General features: G+C 48.2%; 1 long non-coding RNA gene across 1 annotated transcript in view; it reads right to left on the reverse strand.

The window, feature by feature from the left end:
- Positions 1-395: 395 nt before the first annotated feature.
- Positions 396-23007, reverse strand: part of LOC109457772 (uncharacterized) — a 40476-nt gene continuing 17864 nt past the window's right edge. The window contains exon 5 of the long non-coding RNA XR_012490960.1: positions 396-967. This is a non-coding gene — a long non-coding RNA (uncharacterized LOC109457772). The remainder of the gene's footprint in view (positions 968-23007) is intronic.

A 23007-nucleotide genomic window follows, 5' to 3' on the forward strand; every position in this document is an offset into this window, starting at 1 on the left:
TCTTCCTTCCCGCGAAAGAGCCCATTCCACACACATGGGCTCAATTACCGCCCCGGTCCCGTCGCTCATACGAGTCCAATTCCCCAGAAACCTTCTCTACTTTTATTTATGTCACTAAAAGGCTGAAAGGATCTTGAAGGCAGAAATCATTTCATAGTCAGCTAACCTGATGCTAGATAAAATATAAACACATAAATATGAAGCAATAGGTGATTAATAACTTTTTTAATTGATCGATTACGCCTTGTATTGATTGACTGATCAATCGATCGATTATGCCTCGTAAGACCCAGCTCCGACGCCATCACTTCCACAGGCCTCCGGGCCCTTCTCCTCACGATCCCTTCCTCCTCTGAACGGTTCTAGCATCTATTGTCCACACAGTTCCTTTAGCAAACAACCATGACATACTCTCCTTTCACTAGTTTCCGAGCTGCTATTTCTGTTTTTCATGAGTCTATGGTTTTATCTCTGCGGGACCAGGAAATGCCTTTCCCTCCCACAGCCTCTGGAGTCCCAAACCGGTCCCTCAATTAGCACAAACAATATCCACCTCATTTGCCAAAGTGAATTCTAACCGGGTATGTTGTTTAATTACAGGCAACTAGTATTCATGACGAATGAAAGCCTGACAGGTTTTTGAAGCATGCCAGAATTTTGCAACCCGGCATTGTTTTCCCATAAATCAAGCTCTTCCTCCACATCTTCTAACCACAGTGCAGGACACAGAAAACAGGACCCTTTGGTACTAAATCTGGAAGCTGAAGTGTAATTCCCACAAGCAACATTGTGAAGGGAGATGTGCGAGTTGTCCGATGCTCCGTCCTGACGTGTGTACACGTAATGCGTTATTGTGTCTCTCACCTTTCATAGCCGCCTGCTTCCACAGTGGCGCTCGTGGATCTTGCTCGCTGATCTTCACGCTCCAGGTAGAACTGTGGTCTCCTCCTGAGTGGACAGGGCTCACCTGTAACCAAGAGGACATCGTGCAGATGAAGGAGTGTGATTTCCAAAGCTACATCGGAAAGGACCCTGCGGCCCTGCCCTTTGTGCTCTTAGTCCCACTCACTGTCATCAGGCCTGTGTGACAGGAACCGAGGCCTCCTGCAGACGCCAGCGCTGACCTGCCAGCCCAGTGAGCCAGTCACCTGGGAAACAGACCCCGCCCCCCGGCCCCGGTCAAGCCTTCAGCTGACGGCAGCCCCAACGGGCGTTTCAACCTCAGTTTCCGGAGAGAACCTGAGCCAGGAAACGCAGCTTCTCCCATGTTCCTGACCCACAGAAATTGTATGAGATAGTAACTGTCCACTGCTAAGTTCGGGGGTCATTTGTTATGTGTCTCTATATCACCCATACATCTTACCATGAAAAACCTCACGGAATATAAAAAATAAAGAGTTTCTATGACAAACCAGGCAATTGTAAGTACAGAGGGAAAGACTGGACTTTGTGTGGGAAAAGACGACCAGAGACAAATGAGTTTCCTAGAGTGCGATGAACTGAATGAACTTATATTTGAAATATGGAGAAAATATTTTAAAACTTAACCAAAGTGGGGGAAAAACAATATCGAAGGCCTCGCTGTTTTAGGTCCTATTGCTTGGTTAGGTTGATGAGAGAGCCCAAGGGTGCACACAACGATCGTGACATGTAACAAAAGGAAGATGGAGGCATGTCTGTCACCCTCCGAGACCAGGCCGGTGTCATGTCACCTCCACCACAATAACAGCCTCAACTAGTCTCCCCAAAACCTCTCTGTCTCCCGTATGTTCAGACAGAAGCCAGAGTTCTTTTTAATGTTAAAATCTTATTACACCACCATTGCTTTAAAACACTTAAAAACACATTCCCTTGCTCCTGAAACGTTCCCCTTCCCCTCCCGCCCTGAGTCCCCAAGCTTGTCACGGCCCCTCCCAGCCCCAGGCCTTTGCACATGCTGCTCTCTCGGTCTGACACACTCCTCCAGCCCAGCCCAGCCCAGACCCGCGTCCCCACCCTTCGGACCCCTCCAGGGTCAGTCCCTCCGGGAGCCCGCTGATGGCCTGAGCCAGGTGAGGGTCTTGAAGGCTCCCTTTGCCCCTGGGCCTTGGCTGGCGTCACTCGATGTGTGTGTCTCCCACAGCTGTGAGTAGAGCCACCCTGACTGTATTTGCGTCACTGGCAATAAAATCCTGCCTGGACTCTGCTTGCCAAGCTGTGCCCAGCTCAGCAGCACCCACCTTTGATCCTCCATCTTTAGCGAGTGGGTGGGGGGAATTTGCACTTCTCACACCACGAGGACAGAGATGGTTTCTGATTCGGGTCACCCTTGAATCCCCAAAAATTAGCACAGGGAAGACACGCAACAAATACTGGTAAAATCAGTCAACGTGCTCATTAAGGGCCAGTGCAGCCAGGACCTACCTTAACCTTGCATTTCCCCTGTTCTCCCGCCGTCCCTCAGCCCTGCTCTGACCACAAACACCTCTGGGAAGGGTAACAGACTAGCTCAGTAACAACTTAACGTGAGCTAATTTAGCCAAGGTTAAAAAGCCAATGGGTTCATAAGACGCCAAGAAAATGAGACAAGGAACAGGTGAGTTTTAAAGGGAAAGAAAGCGCCAGAAACTTCCCAATTTTTTTCCCAGGCTCTAAGCTCTTTCTCTGACAAGAAATAGTTATAATAAATCCTAACATACACTTCTTTTCACCGTAGAATGAAAGAATCATTTGACATTAGTCAGTTTCCTACCATTTAGGCTGATGAGACCCCACTACACAACCACACCCCTTGTTCTCTTCTGACTTTTCCATGACATACTTTCAACCAGGGCCGGGTCTAGGTTTGGGGCGCCTAAGCTAATACAATGTGGGGGATCTTGTTTCAGGAAAACACGTAAAGTACAAATAGGAAACGCCGTGATGGTTATGAACACGAAACGTCCACAGCTACGCTGACAGCACCCAGCATGAGAGGGAACGGAAAGTGGTTGTGGTTAAGATGTATGACTTTTCCAAAGTTTGCAAAAGCTACGACGGTCTGACTATCAACGTGACACACCCCTCGCAGAGGCCGGGGAGAAGCCGCTTTTGGAGACCCTGCGGCCTCCCCCAAATCCTCGCCCCGCTCTCTCCTGATTCCTGCAGAAAGCGCCCGTTTCTCATTTCACATCCATAAGCCCACGGTCCTTCTCAAGCCCTGACGCCGCATGACGATCTCTCTCTCTTTCCGTTCGCTCCGTAACACCTCATCCTGAATCTTCTCACCCACTATAGCTGCCGTCACTGTTGGTCAGTCAATCAACAGACCAGCAGTCTCTGCTGCTAGACCCCTCGGTGAGCACTTCCCCGGGGCCCGGCTCCATCCGAGGCCCTGGGGGTACAGCCAAGAACAGGGGAGCCGAGGTACAGGCTTTCCCCGGGGTCCAGGAGGGAGGCGATACACAGATCAATAAACAGTCAAATGTCAGGGAGAGGTAAGCTATGAGCAGTAGGGAGTTGTGGTAAAGAGTGACGAGGTGACAACCTCTCCGAGAAGGTGGCACCTAAGACGAGCCCTGAGTCACAAGAAAGGAGGGCCACTCAAAGCTGGTGAAGATCATCGATGTATGAGGAAGCCCTCAGAGCCCCGAGCCCGTCCAAGGAGCAGCCAGAGGGGGGCTTCCGGGCAGGGATTTGATCCTCAGTGCAGCGAGCAGCCCCCGGAGGGAACTGAGTAAGATGGCGACATGACAGGATTTGCACGTTTAAATCATCTGTCTGGCTACTGGGCAAAGGATGGCTTTACCGTGGGAGCACGGACGCCAGGGAGGAAGGGGGCTGTGGGGTGGGACGACAGGGTGAAGTGGAGTTACTGGTCACAGCAGAGCCACCCTCCCAGGGCCACACGGCACTCAGGCCGGATCAGGCGTCTGGCAGGGCCCCGAGAAATAACGCAGCTGCCCACAGCCTACCCAACAGTGCTGAGCTCTTCCAGAAGTGCTTTTCCAAATGTCGTGCCTTAGTGGTCGGAGGGTGAGGACGGAGGCTGGGGAGGTGGGAAGATGACGGCTTCTCCATCTTCCCTTTAAAGAGAGAAAGAAAGGATTCCTCGACGCAGAGGCCGCGAAATCAGAACAAACCCACCCAACCCAGCTCAGGAGTTCGGCAGACAGACAGAATCAGGACTCTCGTGACGGGACCTCCCTCGACCTCTCGGAACCTCGGTTTCCGGGTCCCTAAGATCAGCTTCACCATAGGGTCCGGCATTTCAGCGGGTGCGTGAAGTGCACGGCTTCTTGCTAAGCAAACCACAGGACCGCTGCCCTCCCTCACGTGAACACTTGGCCCCAGACATGGGTTTCCAGGGGCCTGGGAGGAGACGCCACCATGGTCCTTCCCCTGCAGTTCACCCCACCACTCCCGAGCAAGCCTTTGAAGCCTACGCAAGCACACAGGACTGCTTTTACTGGTGACACGTCTCTGAGAAGTTCAGTTGTGTTTCGGTCCAAAACCATTTGCCGTTCTCCTGCCCGGACACAGAGGTCCCTGTGTGTTGATCTAACCAATCGGCAGTGTTTTGAGTCATACATCACGAGGCCGACGGTGCCGTAAGGATGGATGACGCTCATACATCATCCAAGCCATAGCCTGTCATGATATATGACTTTCATACGTCATTGGGGTGCCACGGCTTTGATGATGCATTGCTCGGAACCATGGCAACCCCTAGGAAGATCAAGGTAAGTTTTGTATTTTTTAAACTTAGTCTCAGTGAGTACCATGTTTTGAGTTTCCACAACGAGGTTTGTGTTCACAGGAGGACGCAGGCGCTCCTGCGAAGCCCCGAGACGTTTCCCTGGCCGTCCTTCCTCCACTCTGCACTCTCCACCCTGCTCTTTAGTTCATTTGAAAACACGTATCCAGACCCCATAAAACATAATCTCACTGCTGACTGTCTGAGCCGATCAGCTGTCTGATTTCCCCACGTCAGCGTTACAGGTGCCCGTGTGGAGAGCAACTGTTTTTCTCATGGCAGTTCCAGCATTTTCGACCCAACTTTCCAAAGGATCCTAGGCTGTGCACGGGCAGAAGTGTCCACCAGGACTCTTCTGGGGAAGCTCACTCGGTCCACGTGACATCGGAGCCACCTGCGTCTCTTCTCTTCTCTTCTTTGTTACCACATGAGAGGGAGCGTGTGCGCGTGTAAGACGGAGGTTCTCTCTGAGACGTTTTCAATATGTCAGAGGGATTGAAATCTAAATCGCAAATCTCCCACCTGACGGCCTTGAGCCTTCACTACTTTCAGCACACTGAGAATTGGCAAAGAAACAAGCATAGTAGAATCGCAACAAGAGTATCAATAATACACGGAAACGTTTTAGTCCAGATCCTTGTGGCAAATCTAAGAGTTCACTCACCTGGGAATGGTCTGAAACACACACACACACACACACACACACACACACACACACACACACGGAAAACAAGACGCTGCTTTCAAGGAGCTGGCCCCAAAACAGGCCTCCGTGAAAAGACCCTGGTATTCTACTAACCACCGCCCCTGGAATTCAACTATTAAAAATGAATTCATAAGAAACTCCAGAATCAGTGTCCCTCAGAGAGGGATAAACCACTTCCAGAGCAGAGTTCTGAAGTTTCTCAAATACTCTTGCAGTTTGGCATGTTGTGTCTTCTAAAGCATCCAGCCAATGGCTCTGCACCAACCCGAAGTGACAGGGGGGTGTCTGTCACATCTATCACCCCGTCCCTCTGAACTCCCCCCCGGGGCAGGACAGGGCAGACCTCCCCTCCCGAGGGCCTGACTTGGGGGCTGAATTCTCTGTCCCTTTCTCTCGGCTGGGGCTGCCAGGGAGCCAGCTGCCGAGGACAGATTAGGCCAAAAGTGATGAGCTGGCACCTCTCTTCCTGCCCTGTGCTCAGCGACCAGCCTCGTCTCAATCAGCAGAAGGAAAAGGCGCAGGGAAGAGGCGAGAAGACTCATGCCAGCAAAGGGAAGAATGACCAAGCGCCTCACACAAAGAAACGGGAGATTTGTGATAAGGTCGGGAGGAAGAAGAAAAATGTACCAAATTCTTTGTGGTTGGTTCTTGAAGGCAACTAGAGAAAGGGGGCCTGCTTGCTCAGAAACCACCAATATACACGGAGCCACCAGGCCCCTCAGACACTAGAGTCCAACCTCTGGTGTTACAAAGAGCTGGGGGAGGAGGGGCCTGCCATCTCCAGAGCAGAATTGGAGGGGTTCACAATCACTGCGTTCTCTGGCCCTCAAAAAGGAGTGTGAGTTCTTCTGTGCCCAGGATGGCCACCCACCCTCATCTGCCGCACTCGGCCCCCATCCTGCTGCTTGTTTAAAGCCAAGCCTAAGCTTCCTTCCTCCAGGAAGCCTTCCTGACTTCCCCTGACTATCCCTTAGCTTTGCTCATTTGCTACTTTGGGTGCACTTGCCCTTTTTCAGAGATGCCCAGTAACTTCAACTTAGGGAGCTTCAGAAAGGGCAGCCCGTGGGGACATGTGAATGTGCTAGGAGCAGGGCTGGCCGTGGTGGCAGGCAGGGGCTGAAGCACAGATTCTGGGAGGGGAAGCAGGCCTGTCGCATGCTGTGTGCATGCCTGCAAAGCACCTTCCTCCAAGCCGGTGTCCTGAAGGTGGGAAACAGAGTCCCACACGGTCTGTTGTACAGACTGCGAGATTCTTAATATATAATCTATGTGTCGCCTGTTTCCTGACTCTATGGACAACCTATGTTGGTTATTTGCAAGAGGAAGGAAAATGCTTGCAAGTCCCTTCAATCGGGGGGCAAAATAAAACCTGGGCGCCCTCTTTTTACCATTATACTCCAATCGTTTCTTTGCGAAGTTTTAAGATGATACTGGTACAGTGTCATTTTTATATCTGGTTGGATATATGAAGATATAGTTAGATATGTAGAGATATATGGCATCTGCTGTTTCTTTGCTCACACTCAGCCAGATGAGACTCTTCCTTCACTCTCCTCACTTTTCCCACAAACCACTCAGAGCTCTTGAGAATCAACTGAACTCTCCTGACATAAGAAAAGGCACATTTGGGGCAAAGCATTCGCTTTCCAAATTCATAAGACACGTCCTTTTAAATGACATCTTGGACAGGACCTGCCAGGCCTTCAGTTAAAATACTTCACAGGGGGCCGGCCCGGTGGCTCAGGCGGTTAGAGTTCCATGCTCCTAAAGCTGAAGGCTGCCGGTTCGATTCCCACATGGGCCAGTGGGCTCTCAACCACAGGGTTGCCAGTTCAATTCCTCGAGTCCCACAGGGGATGGTGGGCTGTGCCCCCTGCAACTAGAAAATGGCAACTGGACCTGGAGCTGGGCTGCACCCTCCACAACTAAAATTGAAAGGACAACAACTTGACTTGGAAAAAAGGCCTGGAAGTACACACTGTTCCCCAATAAAGTCCTGTTCCCCTTCCCCAATCAAATCTTTAAAAAAAAAAAAATAGTTCACAGGTTAGTAGGAGATTAAATCACGGTTTACCGATGTGGCAAAACCACCCAGGGAGTGGGTTTCACGCAACGTAAGTCACTAACCGCGCTGCCTGCCTTCCCCTCGCAAGCCTCGGACGCCTAACAGAACAGCACAAAAACTGTTTCCCGCCAGGGTCAGGATGTAGCATTTTTGCTTCACATACAATGGACAGATTCCTTTCCTTTTTCACTTTCCATTGATCACGTGTGTCAAGCAGATACCAAGTGTACTTCCGAAACCTCAGCGTCCGTGCAGACACTGGATGGAGGAAAGCGATAGCCACGTGACCCTTTTCTGAGGCAAAACACTTCTCCGCAGGAAAAGACGTGCTCAGGCCTTCTGCTCATCCCCCTGACTCTAGTTTCTTCTTGACCTTCCTTCCTGCTGGTGTTGCGTCCTTTGTCGCCAAGATAAGTTGTTTATCAAAGTGCTTGTATCAGTTACTGAAAACAAGGCACATGTGCTTTCCCGGGGCGGGGAGGGGGGTGGGTAGTGAAAGGGACGCCAGGATCACACAAGGAACGAGGGAGCCTCTGCTTTCTGAGTCCTAACTTATGAAGGGATTTGAACTTAAAAAGCTGCCGTTTGGAAACGCGAATCCCCTCCCTCCAGGGTAGACGTATTGCTCTGAAAAGTACAACTACTTTACGTTTCTTTCCTCTTTCTTTCCTCTTTCACAATATTGTATGATAGTGTTTCTGACACTTACAAACACATGCGTGGATGAGTGTATGGGGACAGATGTTAACGAGACTCTCTGTGGCGATCATTTGGCCATATATATATATACAAATATCAAATCGTTATGTTGTACACCTGAAACTAACATAACGTTATGTCAATTACACCTTAATTGTTTTAAGAAAATGTATGTGTGCGTTGCTTTCTCAGGTGCAGTTGGCACATCTTGCGAAGCCCGCCCCGCCTGGCTGTGTCCTGTCCATTCTGCACTGTGGTCCCCACCCTAACCCTGTGCTCACTGGACCCCTGACCTTTCCTTAAGTGACGCCTCCACCGGGAACCCCCTCTCCACCCTTTGCCTGGCCAATGACGACTTGTATCTCAAGTCTCAGATGAGGCTTCCCTCACCCCAAGAAGCGTCCCCCGAGGTCTCAGACCTTTACGAGGACAGATGCTCTTCCTGTGTCCCCACAGCCCACTGCGGTCCCCTTCTCACACCGTTTGTCACACTGCACTGCAAACGTCTGCTTCCTTCTCCAGCGGCCTCCCAGGACGGAGGCTCCCAGGGGCCAGGAACCCCGTCTTTCTCATCACTATGCACCCAGCACCCAGCAGTGCTCGGCACGCAGCAGGTGTATCACACCTTGGCGGACGAGGGAGTGACAGGACCCATAAATGTCTAAGCTTCTGCACACGCTCAGAGAAGAGCAGGGGCTACACCCCTGCACAGAAAGCTGCACGTCGATCGAGCGCAGCTCCCCCATCCCGGCCCTTCTCTCTCTGCCTAAACTGTGATCCTTCAGATCTCTGTGTGGCTGGAGCTGTCATTCCTATGCCACCTGAGGGCCACCTCCTGAGAGGGGCCACCTTGCCTGCCATGCTACCTAAATGAAGTCGCTAGCACTAGACACCATCTTGCCTGTGAGGTTTCTTGCATGGCTCACACCCCTGCCCTGCTGCTTTATCCCTGGGCCTGTTGATTCTGTCTCTACCTCCAGTGAGTGAGGCCCCGCCTGCCTTCTTCACAGCTGTATATAGTAGGTGGTGAATGAATAAATGAATGAACCAGTAAAAGCTCCAAAAGTTCTTCAGTCTAAGTCAAAGTTATCATGAAAATATTCAGAAAATGCTTCAAAGTCAACTAGAGAAACCACTAGGCTTCCCTGTGTTTCTTGTCTCAGGACAACCTTTGACCAAGACTAGAAAACACATCCCTTTGGGGTCTTAAGGGGCAATCTGCCTCTGTCCTTCCGAGGACACCCAACACCCATGAGAGCCACCGGCCCAGCAAAAGTCACAGCCACAGGGCCCCAGAACCAGCAACAGTGCTGTCAGCCATCCCCCCGAAGACAAGTGATGCTGCACACGCCGACCCGCCTGCACTCCAGACTCTTCCCCTTAGTCACTGTGTGACACTGGGCAGGTTCCTTAACCTCTCTGAGGGACGGGCGTCTATCTCTTATAAAATACCGAATGATACGCTCGCAGGGCTATTGGCAAAGCTAAGGCGCTGAGGTATAAAACCTCTGAGCAGAGAGACAGGGTTCCACACCTCACCGCCGGCTACTGTGATTATCATTGCCATCAGTAAGTAAGAGCGGTTGTTACAGAGAGACAAATGCTGCAGTTTCAGTTATGTGTTTCCTTTTACAAAAGAGCCACCAAAGACGAGTCCAAAGTCCAAAGCTCAGGTTACTGCGTGCCGGCTCCCCACCCCTTTCTGAGCAACCCCTCTGCAATGCCGGGTGCAGAAGCCAACACGACACGGTGTTGGCAGCGTGTTTCTGCTTCTCCAGAAGGAATTATACTGTGTATCCGCAGGATGCGACGCTCGTCTCTCAGGCTATAATTACTTTGTGTCCATTAAGTAACGGTTGCACAGCGTCCTAGTAATTTACTTCGATGCTAAATTATAAGGCTCCCTTCTGAGAATGTTGCTGGAGCTTCCTTCCTCCTTCCCAGGCTTCCCTGCTTTTCTGCCGAGCAGGACACAGAGCCACAAGTCACCCACCCAACCCGATCCTTAACGTCACCAATAAAGGAGCAAGTTCACGCGGCCACTGGGAAAGCCAGGAGGCAAAAGAGCGCACACAGAATGAACGGCGACACCCCTGCCTGCTCCGTACCGCTGCCCAAACCCGGCTGTAGGAAGCATCACGGGTCTGTGTGTGACATTCATGATGTTAAATTGTTCGCAAACAGACTGTGAGGTAGAGTGTGCCCTGTTGAGCGAGTAAATTTAAATCAGTGACACACACTCTGCAACAGTCTTTATAGAGATTGTCGCCTTTTTTTTTTTTTTTAATTAAATTTATTGGGGTGACAATTGTTAGTAAAATTACATAGATTTCAGGTGTACAATTCTGTATTACATCATCTATAAATCCCATTGTGTGTTCATCACCCAGAGTTAGTTCTCCTTCCATCACCATATATTCGATCCCCCTTACCCTCATCTCCCACCCTCCACCCCCCACCCCCCGCCCCCCTTACCCTCTGGCAACCACTAAACTATTGTCTGCTTTTTAACAGGAAGAAGGAGCATCTGCTAGGACCAGTTATCATTTCCAATGTTACGGAAACGGACTTTCAAAATCTTAAGTTATGTTATGAAAATGAAAAGCACAGCCATCCTTTTTTAAGGAGGTAGAGTGTATCGAACACAAAAATGAAAGTGCATTCACTTAGAAAATTTAAAGCTAATCAATATCACATAAGTCACAGGTTACTGGAAATTGAGTGGTTGGTTTTGTAGAAAGAGAATTTACACTGTTCTTTATTATGGGCTTAAACAGCATGACCCAAAGCACAACCTGGAAACAGAGTCAGGGGCAAAGCACATGGTCTGCACACCTGAAATGGACGCGATGAATTGACATGACGTTAAAAAAACTAACGGACGACGGGCTCTGTTACCTCGGCGGCAGTGACAGGGGCTGACTGGCCCTGGAGTCTCTTGTCCTTGAGGGTCAGCCATCTACTTAGGAAAACACCCCCAAGCCGGGGTGGGGGGCCGTCCCCATGAGTCTCCCACCAACTCCACTGCATGCCCCATGTTCCATTTCCATTTTCTTATCCAATTATATCTTGCTCAGTTCGTCACTGAAATTTATAGCAAACTTTGCAAAGCTTTTGACCTGTATCATCTCATTAAACTTTTATGAAAAATCAATGGCGTTCCATCGTGCCACGGGGCTGGCTGGCCGTCCGCTTAGTCGGTGGGGAGGCCGGAGGCTGCTCCTCCCCCAGCCGCAGGAGGAGACGGGTGGGAACAGCAGGAAGTTGTCCCTTCACAGCCTGGGAGCAATAAATAGGAAACTCCAACATTTTTCAAAAACATGCATTTCAAGAGTTGCGACCCTATGACCATGCGCCTGAAAGGAAAACAGAAGAGGAAGTTGTTCATCGTGTGTCTCGTGTTGTTGTCGTGATTCTCCTTGGCTCGTCCCCAGAATAATGCCTCAGTCCCTGGGTCACAGAGAACCCCGGAGGCTGACGTGGCAAAGCAGTTGATTGGCTCGAGAGAAAGAGACAGGTGTGCAGAGCTGGGCCACGAAGAGAGATGGCGCTGGTGCCTGAGGGACACGCAGAGCTCAGACACCCAGCCACGGCGCACACATGCCCAACTCCCCCCACCAGCGCTCGTGGGGGGCTTTCTCAACGACTCGCACGTGTACGGAAATGCCAGGCTGGCTGTCTTCACATGGCTGACATCCCTCCGCCCCCTCTGCGTCGTCCCCAGACTGCACCAGATTAGGCTCCAGAAGTTTCCAAACAGAATTCAAGAACTGCGTGAGGAACTCATGCTGGGGGCCCAGGCTTGTCCCCTGCTCTGTCCACCGTGAGGACATACCACGCGAAGGGCACCTTCCCAGCCTCTTCCCTGAACCCTGGGTCCGTGTACCCAGCCACCTTCCCCACCTGGCTGCCCCGTGGCCCCTCCCAGCCGCCCTCACCACGCGTGCTCCAAACCTGTCTTGCTGACATGCGCCTACGTTCGCCCTGACAGACTACCTGGCATCCTCTTACCTCCTGAATATGGGAACCTGTGCCCCCTCGCCCAGCCCCCTCTCCACCCCCAACTCACTTCACAGCCACAACGTAGCCCTCAACATGTCTCTTCTGGACTCAGACATTGTCCTGTTTCCTTGCCCTCCCATCTTGGCCATATAAATTCCTGATACACTGTGACCCCCATAATGGTCTACCCCAGAGAACAATGACCATGCACTGCTCTCCAGTAAAATTCTTCTGGGATTCCATCAGTCACCCTCAGAACAAAGCCCAGCTACCCTGTGATGGGCCCAAACTTTCTTCTCATTCGTGGGCTTATTCAGCCATCATTTCCTGAGCTGTCAAGGCCAAGGGCAGAGCCAGGAACAATGCTTGTCCGACACACAGGCTCACAGCCCGACCAAAAGCCCACCTCTCGAATCCTGAGACCCGGCGACCTGAGTTGGGTTTCTGTTAAGAAAGAAAATATGGCAAGAGACTCTGAAACCCACACACCATCCTTCTGCCAACAATTTCTCTGTCTCCTTCACCTTTAAGGGCTGTCGTGACCTTTCTGGGGAAGAAACAGCTGCAGTGAAAAGAAGAGGCCTAAAAAGATAATCATGAACTTAAACCCCATCGAGCTGGCTGAAGAGGAAGGCGGCAAGGAAATGAGAGCGTTAACAGGATGGACCACTTTCTACCTGCAGGAGGGCGGGCTGCCCTGGAACACAAGTGGGGGCGGACAGACCGAGCTCAGGTCCCCTCTGCACTTACTCAGTGGCAGGTCTCCATACGTACTTCATCTAGCGAGCCTTACTCCCCTCACCTGCAAATGGAGACACTCAAGCGTGTGTGACGCAGCGGGTTCCCGGGAAGACGCAGCGAGAACGTGACAGAGACCCGAATGTGACAAAGAGCTCGGTCGATGGCAGTCCTCAGTAACACGTGACCGAACAAGAGTTCCCGCGAGCCATCGCTTTCTCTGTCCTCCACCTCACCCTTCTCCTCCACGGCCTACGTGTCTCCTGCACTAATGTTCTCCACTCGGTCCCCTGCATGTCAGGCAACCCCGCCCAAGTCAACCAGAGAGTCGGGCAAACGTGAAGACACGTTTCAACACAACTCAGGAGTCTCCTTTCTCCGAACGCTCCTGAAGTCTGGACGCTCCGTCCCTTCGGGGGTAGCTCAGCCATTTCTCCTACGGTGCAGTGACCTTGCTGGTTGGCCACCATGTTCCTTTTCCTGACAGAATGCCGGTGCTATTCAAGTAACTGTCTCTCCCTCTGGTGCGTCCCGAGCGTGCCAGCTGCACCTCAAGCTCCAGGGGCCCCCACTCTTCAGGTGGACGGACTGAAGAGTTTGGGGAACGCCTTCTGTGCCTTGTTCTTCTAAGAGAGACATTTCAAATACGGTCTCTGTTCTTTTGGCCACTGTGCAAGGTGCCCGTGGATGACGCCTGGGGCTGAGGGAGCCGTCGGCCGCTGGGCAGGGAGAAGGTGTCGTGCAAGCAGCCAGAGCCCAGAGTGTGTCAGAGCAACACGGCGGGAGCCCCGATGAAACGGCCTGGTGACTTCCCTCTGGGCTTTTTCATTTTTCCAAGACAAGAAATCTCTCGATTGTTGAAGCATTTTGAGGTGGAGTTTTATAATTACTTGCAGTCCAAAGTATCCTGACAGATGCACGTGGTCTCAGTCCCAGCAGAAGCCGAGAAGTTCAAGTTTCCGTCTCCAGCAAGAGCCTTCTTCCTAAGCTCCAGACCCGTACATCTGGGCACTGCCTGATATACCACCGACGGCACAGAGACTTGCGCTCACTGTCTTCCCTCAATCGCCGGCTCCCGTCCTCTACTCTCTGCCTCGGTCCCTTAGTGCTGCTTGCCACTGACCCCGCTCTCCCTTTCAGATCCTTGCCCTGTCCCCTCCAGGTCCATGGGTCACCAGACCCCGTTGCTTAGACCTTCTAAACCCCTGTAATTTATACCTCTTCCTTCCCCGCTGCCACTGCCTTCGGCCATCATTTGTCCCCTGGAGTAACACAGAAGGGCAGCTCGCCTGCCTGCCCCAGCTTCGCAGCAGCCAGCCCAGGGCTGTGACAGTAATGAACACCCAGCACTTACTGAGCACGCGTGTGATGCACCATGAAGATGCCTGCAGGCATGAACTCGTGTCCCCCACATAGGACACCGCATGGAGGTGACAGACAGACGGGAACCCACACAGGGCAGGCCGTGGCCACCGGACTTTGTAATCACAGCCCTCGAGCACCTCAAATCCTCCAGGGAGCCCTAACAACCCAAGCCCTGCCGTGCTGGCCGAAGCGCATCGTCCTCTCCCTCACGCACCGAGGGCAGTTCCCCAAGTCCCCTCTGACCTCCCTGCTTGTGCACAGGTGCCCCCACCACCAGGCATGTGCATTTCTCTCAGGTACGAACTCCTACACACGCTCTAAGACCCGGCCCAGTTTCACCTTCTCCCCAGCTCCAGCATTAAAGCCAGCCTTACTTGCCCATCATGCTTTTCACGCTATAACATGAATGTCTGTTGCCTCCCCTATTTGACACGAGGCTCCCTGGACTGTGACACACTCCACTCTGCCCCTAGTGAGTGGCACATAGTCGGTCTAAATAATATTCGTGGACTGATGAATTTATTATACTCGTGGCGGTCCAAAGGACTGCCTAGGGTTGGAAGCAAGATTACCCATGAATACTGAAAGTTACTTAACGGCTTCCAACACACTTAAAAATTACTAAAAATCTGTTGAAACTGTGAGCACTGAACCAAATAAATCTTATAACAATCTAGGTAACGAGCAACTGAAACACAGATAAAGCAGAAGAAAGAAAGAAATCGTACACCCCTGCCTCCATGCAAAAGTCATTAGAAGTCAAGATTTTCTCAAGACAAGAGCCAACAAACATCTTGGCAGTGAACTGGGGCAGTCAAATTTAGTTAAAATGATATTATCACAGACAGGAATTTATCCAGTGGGGCCCTCTTCTAAAACGACTCATGCCATCCTGATGGTGCCTCTGAAGGGAAAACAATGCTCTCTGACTTGAACCTTGATTACCATGGGGGAAAGCCTTACATGGGACGTTCTTTTGGTGATAGATGCAACATGTGCTGACGCGTCACAGAACACAAGCACCGCTCTCCAAGGATCCAAGTGTTTAGTCATTCTACGGCCAACACTGTCTCATGCTCTATTTTTATAAAGCTCTGTTTATAAATATGGCTGATTGTGCAGCACTTGCCTAGAACCTGCATTTTTACTGCCTTTTCATCCATTAGCCGTATAGCACAGAACTAAGGCAATTCATGGACATTTGCTTTAAGAAAAAGGGAGCCTACTAGGTAAACAATATTGTCCACTATTCTAACCACCAATTTACAGCCATTGGTGCTGGGGAAACCTTGGGACTGTAAGGACATTTGGAAAAAGAGTGTGTGTATCAAAGAGGGGAAGTAACGTGAGGAAGTAACCAAGTCATACAACGTTGGAACTAGAAGACCTTACAGATCACGAGACTTTGATTCCGACTCATCCCCAAGGCCCAGTAAAATCAACAACAACATGCAGTTAACATCCCGCTACAAGCTTTTCTGTCCCCCCAGACTCTTATTTAGACTTATTTAGGGATGTGTTTCAGCCCTAATCAGATAAACAAGTGCTGTATTTCCAGTTATTTGCAAAGCCACTAAGCCATTGGTTCGTTCGTTTGTTTGTTTTTAATTCTAGTGGGATCAACTCTGTTGACCTTTTATTACACATTTACAGTTATCACACCATATATCAGGTGTGTTACAGGGAAACCTGGTGTCAGATTAATCCAATCTTCCCAGCTGTAACCTTGTGCTCTTTTATAAATCAGAGCTCACTGCACTGAAAGATTTCTCCATCAATGACTACAAAGCAACAATGTTCCTCTTAGTGCAATAATTAAGGCAGAAGCTACAAATAAATATTGCAAATGTCATAGACTCAAAAGCACTCATAAGCAACAATCTTCCATCAGAATATTCATTTTTGTCAGCTTTTCCATAAGAGCCTATCACCATTTACATTCCCAAAATACTTGAGTGGCATCTGAAACCCAGGCCACACCCCTGGCATGCTGATGGCAGCGCGTGAGCAGGGAAAACTGAAAACTGGATGGCATTTAAGGTTTGGGTTTCAAAATAGGTACTTTTTCAAAAGTCAACAAAATTTAAAAGACTATGTAACATTCACAAAAATGATTTTGTGAAATTCAAGAATGTTTGAAAGGATAGTATGTTTTAGGAGAAATAAGAAGAAAATGAAAATAATAAGATACCCCTTCTGTGGAGACAGAATTAAGAAAAGGGCATCAAAAGCTTTTAGGGGGAAGAAAATACACGTCTCAAGTGTGTAACTTTGCACAACATAAGTTGAAACGTGGATGATATCTAAATTTGAATTGTTTTCAAAAGTATACCATGCCATCTAATAAACACGAGAAAACATATGGCTTAGGATTTGAAGAAGCAAGTTTTTTAGTTGATGTGACTCCAGAGACACTGGCAGGTGTCTGCAATGCCCCCAGAAATACCTCTCCTACAAGGTAAGGAGCCTAGAATTCCAGAATCCTATTTCCTTAGCTTAGGATTTTATCTTATTTGAAAATACAAATAGTCCTGCGAACGTCTGGCTATGAAGCAAACCGTTGTTTATACTGCAGTGTGAACTCGTTTCTTTTCTCATAAGCTCTCGAAGTGTTGATAAGGGAGAAGTAGAAATGATGGAGGGTCTGGACACCTAAGAGGCAGAAGGAAGCAAAAACAGAGGGCAACACGAGCTAAACTTCTGCTAATTCTCTATTTGGCTGGAGTTCAAGCGATGTCTAAATTTTGACCAATTTAGTACGAAGAAAGTGCTAGAAGGCCTTCACGTAGCTAGCCGGGTTTGCACAGCTGTTAACCTCGGGTTATGTAACAGCCAAAGGCCTTGGCTTTCACCCCATTTCAGAGCCGCCCTGACCAGGTTGGCTTAATTAGTACTCAGGATACCAGTCAGAAGTTAACATTATCTGCTCCTAGATAATGACAGCATTCAGCATGTGCTAAGTAAAACAGGAATTAACACAATTCCAATGGCTTACTTGAATGATAAATAATGAGCCATTTTAAGGAAGAGGTCTCCTGGGGTGTGCGGAAAAACATGGGGCTGCAGGCGGGCTGGCCCGGATGTGGGACTCGGCACCGGCATAAACAGGAAACCAGGGGCTCACATGAGCACGACAGGCCGGCTGGGAAGGGCTCACAGAAAGTGGGCACAGGGCTTGGTCCCTGGCAGAAGCCAAAACTCTTGTTTTGCTCCATTTTAGCTCCACATCTATACTATTCACACGTTTAAAACTCCTACCTGAGACATCCACGAAAAGAGCACACCTACCAACAACCAATAAAATGGTCTCACTCATCCAAATTACAGAGGACGCGTGCTGTTCTCTCTGCTTCCACCCTGCCTCTTGACAGGGCATCTAACAAAACCACGGTCAGAGAAAAGTTCCAGATGCTCCAAGGCTCTCGAGAGAAGGCTTACGTGTTTCTTGTGTATTTGTATCATGGTATACACGAAATGTACCTGTGGCAGATGAACTTTTTATGGACAGTCTGTTTTTCTTTAAACTTCACCATGGGTGCTAAAGCTTTGAATTTCATGTGACAATGAAAAGGTCTACAACTGTATAAAATACACAGGCGATCAAAACCTGTTCCTTGTCAGATTCACTGCTAGGGTCTGATTTACCAGGACAACTGTGAACGCAAGACTGTCCCCACTGCAAACAGAGCTGAGCCCCTCTTCCTGTGACCATAACAGCCCAGCATCAAACTTCCTTTGAGGACATTACATACTGTCAGTCAAGTTTGGTTCTGTGTCATGGCACATGACATCGTTCGATACCCTTCTTGGTCTTAACTTTAAAAAAAGGTTATTTCTAGAGAAACAGGCCAACAAATCACATTTTCTTAAACACTTGAGTTTAATCATTTATGAGTTCACCCATCTCTAGAAACACATCAGAAAACTTGAAGTCTGGTAACTTAGAAATGACACAACAAATGGTATTTGGTTATTTTTCAAAGGTCACCCAACTATGATATAAAATCATGTTAAAATTATCTATTTATAGAGAAAATAATTATTCGAATTAATTATTGAGCTTGCATGTGTGGAGATCTTTTCTGTTGTTCTTCTACTTTGAATTTTAGGACAAATGAATAAACAGTATGATTTTAGTATGTACTCATTTTTCTTTTTGGTAGGTTCTCACAAAAACAATTGATAGCAAATAACAAGCCTGAGTACAGGGACAGTTTTTCTGGATCCTTCTTTAACCAGAAATAAGCTGGACACCCCATCAGACTTGTCTTATCTGTTATCAATGGCAACACAACCAAGCTTTAGCAATGTAAGCAGGGCATCTGGAATTCGTAAAGGGGATGCCACAAAGAGGCCAGAGGAGGAAGCCACGAAAGTTCAGGTTTATCATTCATAGATATTAATCCCCAATAAGACAGGGTGTAGCATCACAACCTCTGGGAGGAAGAAAATAAAACCATTCACTGCGTAAAGGTCCCCAGCAAGGAGCCAAGGAGCTCAGAGGCCAGTCTGCTGAGGCTGAGAGCGGTCATCCATCCATCCATCCATCCCTCCCTCCCTCCCTCCCTCTGTCCCTCTCTCCCTCTATCCATCCATCCATCCATCCATCCATCCCTCTATCTTTCCCTCCCTCGCTCTCTCCCTCCATCCATCCATCCATCCATGACTCACTCTGGCCAGAGAAGGGGCTGTGCTTCATTTATTGGGCCTGAGCCCCAGGTTGCAATAGACAATCAATAAAACAGAATCTGGGGCACATCACTTAAAGTGTCTGAAACACATGACTGGTTGACATCACTCCGTGTCCTAACTCACTCTCCAAGTTCACTTTCCAGAGGCGCCGAGTGCCCCGGCAACAGTTTATAAAAGGCTGGTATCCTCCATGGCTGGGGGGTAAGTGCCTCGGCAGTGACACAACATAAACTTCACGACATGAAATCCTGGAAGTTGATGTAAACAGTTTTTAATAGCAGTGACCATTTGTCTGCTTTGTTTAGACCATCTGGATGTTCCATTGTGTTCGCTTTAGCACTGCCGGCCGCCGGTGACAGTTGATATATGTGTAGTACCAGCAAAGCGCCTGGGCCACTCTGGGGACCTTAAAGAGAACTTCTTAGTGACGGGTGGAATATTCTGTCAGATCACGGCCAGTTGCCTACATCCTTCGTGGCTATGTGCCAAAGGCCTCGGGCTTTGTGTTTTTGTTTTTTTGTTTTTTCTATCAAAGAGGAGTTTTGCTTTTACTGTTCGAAAGGTTAGGAAAACTGTGCCAAAGTTCTCGCAGGCAGCTCGGAGAGCTCGCTGGCAGGAGTCGTCTTCACACGGAGGAAAGAGTTTGAGTGACGCAGTTCCTCAAAGAACACGGGCTTTGCTTGTGGAACACGCACCAGGACACACCAGCCACTAAAACGCCACCCAGGAGGAGCCTGCCTGCAAACAGAAAGAGGCTGGAAAGGACAGGTCACCTGGACGAGCATGCACCGTACGTCCGTGCACCTTCCAGGCCGGTGGTGCATGAAATAGTCGTTCAAGAGTAACAATGCCACTAGGAAAAGCAAGAGAACCACACAAGTCCACATGACAGCGTGTAAAATGTACACAAGCACAGTGGGTGCCCGGCAGCGCAAAGGGGGGGCCGGGAAATCCACCCCAATCACGGAGCCACCAGGCCGGCTTTCCCGGAACATATGCGGAACGCGTGTTTGCACTCCTGGATTCCCCGGCACCCACTGCTGTCCCTGCGGCCGGAGTGGAACTGAAATTGAGGGAAGTGGCAGCGGTGGGTTTGGGAGATGAAAATATCCCTCCATTTCTCAGTTTGGGTTTTTTTGTTTACTATGTCAGTGTAAAACTGGTTTAATAAATGGGATTTCACTTTACTGCGGACGATATAGAAAGTAGATAATGTATATATAATGGCTTGATGGCAGATTGTTCACGTCAGAAACTCAACGATACCCCCTTGTGTTTGGAACCCGGCCAAAACTCAACGCGCCGTAGAAATGTGGGGCAGAAATTTTATGCATAAGTGAAATCTATGATTTCGATAACTCTGGGTACATGATTAGGTAACATGTGCTTCTGACAAGTACCACAATTGTTGCACGTTCCACAGGTAAGGGAAAGGAAAGGTGATGAGAACAGGTGGTCTCATCTGGGAAGCAGGGGCGTCATACACCACCAGAGATTTCTCCTGAAGGTTCAACAACACTGTGCCTGCAAAGATGCCTGGTACACGGGCAGGCATTTCAACAAATGTGAGTTGAAGAATTATCATTAGAAAATCTATATTGGAAATTTGATTCAGTGAAGTCATTATATTGGCAGATAAGGAAGGACCCACAATGATGGTTTTAAAAATACATTAATAAATAGCTAAGTTATTTTTTGAGAGAGGTCTCTGTTTCTATTGAACAATTTACATGAAACATTCCAACATCCACAATGGATTAATGGAAGATAAACCTTCCCATAGCATCTAAAAATTGCCTCTGTCACTTAATTCTTTTCATGATTAAAAATTTTAAAAAGAAGCCTTAGTCAATAGTTCAAAAGACCACAGAGAAATGTACCGTATCTGTTAAATAAAAGTCATACATACGGTACCGTGTACATTAAAAACACCACCCTGCAAATAACTGTTCAAGTGGCCAGAACAGTGCCTGGCAGATTGCAGAAGCAGAATAAATATTCATTGAATCAATGAAAGAACTTTTGAAGATCCCAGATACATAATTCTACAATACAGCATGCTTATCTTTCAGCAAACACCAAACACTACACCCCAGCAAATGATACTGAGTTTCCAATGTAACAATATATAGCGACTGACCAAATAGAATTTCCTGAAACAGTGGGGCTCCTTTTTGTCAGAACACAACAGATTTTCAAAAGATAGTCACATAGATATTGACTAAACAATTGTCATGATTTTGTTTTTTTAAATCCATGGCGTTTATTTCCCATTGTATCTTATGTTATAGATTATAGATTTCAAAGTCCTTTCATAACAATTATCTCATAAAAAATGACCTCTCTTTATGCCCTTTTCTCTGAAATAAAACACAACGTAGAGCATATTATTTAAAGAACATAGTTGAATTATTAGAATCACGCCTGATTTTCCATTCACTTTTTACCTCCCTCAAATTAAGTTGTATGTAAAATAATACATGTTTACAAAGGGGTTAAACAAATGGGTTCTGTGACCAATCATACCATCCAAGGATGGACGACATCTGTCATCCCACAAGCTCTCCTATCACTGTGACCTTGAAGGTCCGCCCTCCGAGGGGTGGCGTCTATGTTCCCCCTCCCTGGACCTGGCCGACCGCCATGCCTGCCTCAACCACGGAGTGATGCAGTGTGACTTCCGAGGCTCGGGTCTGTAAATGCCACGTCCTCCTGCCTTATTCTCTTGGGACCAGGCCACCATGCTGGAAGGTGGCCGTTGCACCCAAGCCACCGTGAGAGGCCCACAGCGGAGGCTGAGCGCCTGGCTGACAGCCAGCACCACCCCACCAGCCATCTGAGAAAGCGCCTAGAAAGCGGGTCCTCTGGCGGGTCCAGCCTCCCCAGCGGCTGAACTCCGACCAAACTGCAGACTCATGAACAAAATACATGATTTCTCTGTTTAGACCACAAGTTTAGGGCCGGTTGGTTATGCAGACACAGATATCGCTTCTAAGGTTAGCATTGTAACATCCTACAAAGCTGTTCTATGTTGACTATTTAGAACACTTTGCTTAAGTGGTTGGCAGAATAGTTACTATTTGTGCAACCTGTTAGAAACCGGGGATTAAATCTTAGTGCTAACAAACTATCCTGGAGCTCTTATCTGAACATCGCATCTCTCTTCACCTGCAAAACGCAAGGAGAGGTTTACTTTCAGGGTTTGTTTACACTTTCCAGAAGCTGTCTGTCCATAATAGGGGCTGTGAAATGACATCGTTTCAAATCATTAGAGCACATAATTATTATTCAGTCAGTTGAGTCAACTGAGCCACAGGTTTATTAAAAAAAAAATTTAAAAAACATTTCCCTGAAATATAAAACTTGATTGCTGATCAAATGAAAGAATGTAAGTGGAAAAAGACTTTGCAAACCATAAGACACTCTGCTGAGAGAAGTTGAGGTTTTAAAAAAAAACCCAACACTTTTCATTTCAAAGTCTAACATTTAGCTTGTTCCACAGACATGATTGGAACATTGTAAATAATACATTTATAAATTCATTAATCCTTTTTAAAATGCCAGACTAATGAAAAATAGTGCATTTTTAAACAGCTACTTGGGTAGCAGGGGATTGCATTAGATGACCTTTTAAAGTTCTTTTCAGGGCCTATGAGTCTGCGGAATACAAGCTGCCTTGCTATCTGCACACACCAGATCACAGAGGATTTTAAATCTAATTTCAATTACTTACATTCTAGGCATTATGCAAAAACTAAAGAAGTCCACCTCAAAGCCTGTGTTAATGAATTAATAATTAAATCAAGTTTCAAAACAAATAGCATTAATGTAAAGATCATTCGTTTCTCAAAAACATGAATATTCTTTGCCTCTGTTTTATAAATAACCACTGAGTATTTTTTTAATTTTTAAAAGGTAACAACCTTCTAATAGCTACAGGAAAAAATACGGTTATAGATTAATAGAATGTCATCGTTGCGAGAGCATATTCCTAAATAATCATATTTCACGCAGGACCCAAATACG

Source organism: Rhinolophus sinicus, linkage group LG12 (genome assembly GCF_036562045.2).
Source record: "Rhinolophus sinicus isolate RSC01 linkage group LG12, ASM3656204v1, whole genome shotgun sequence".
Lineage (NCBI taxonomy): Eukaryota > Metazoa > Chordata > Mammalia > Chiroptera > Rhinolophidae > Rhinolophus > Rhinolophus sinicus.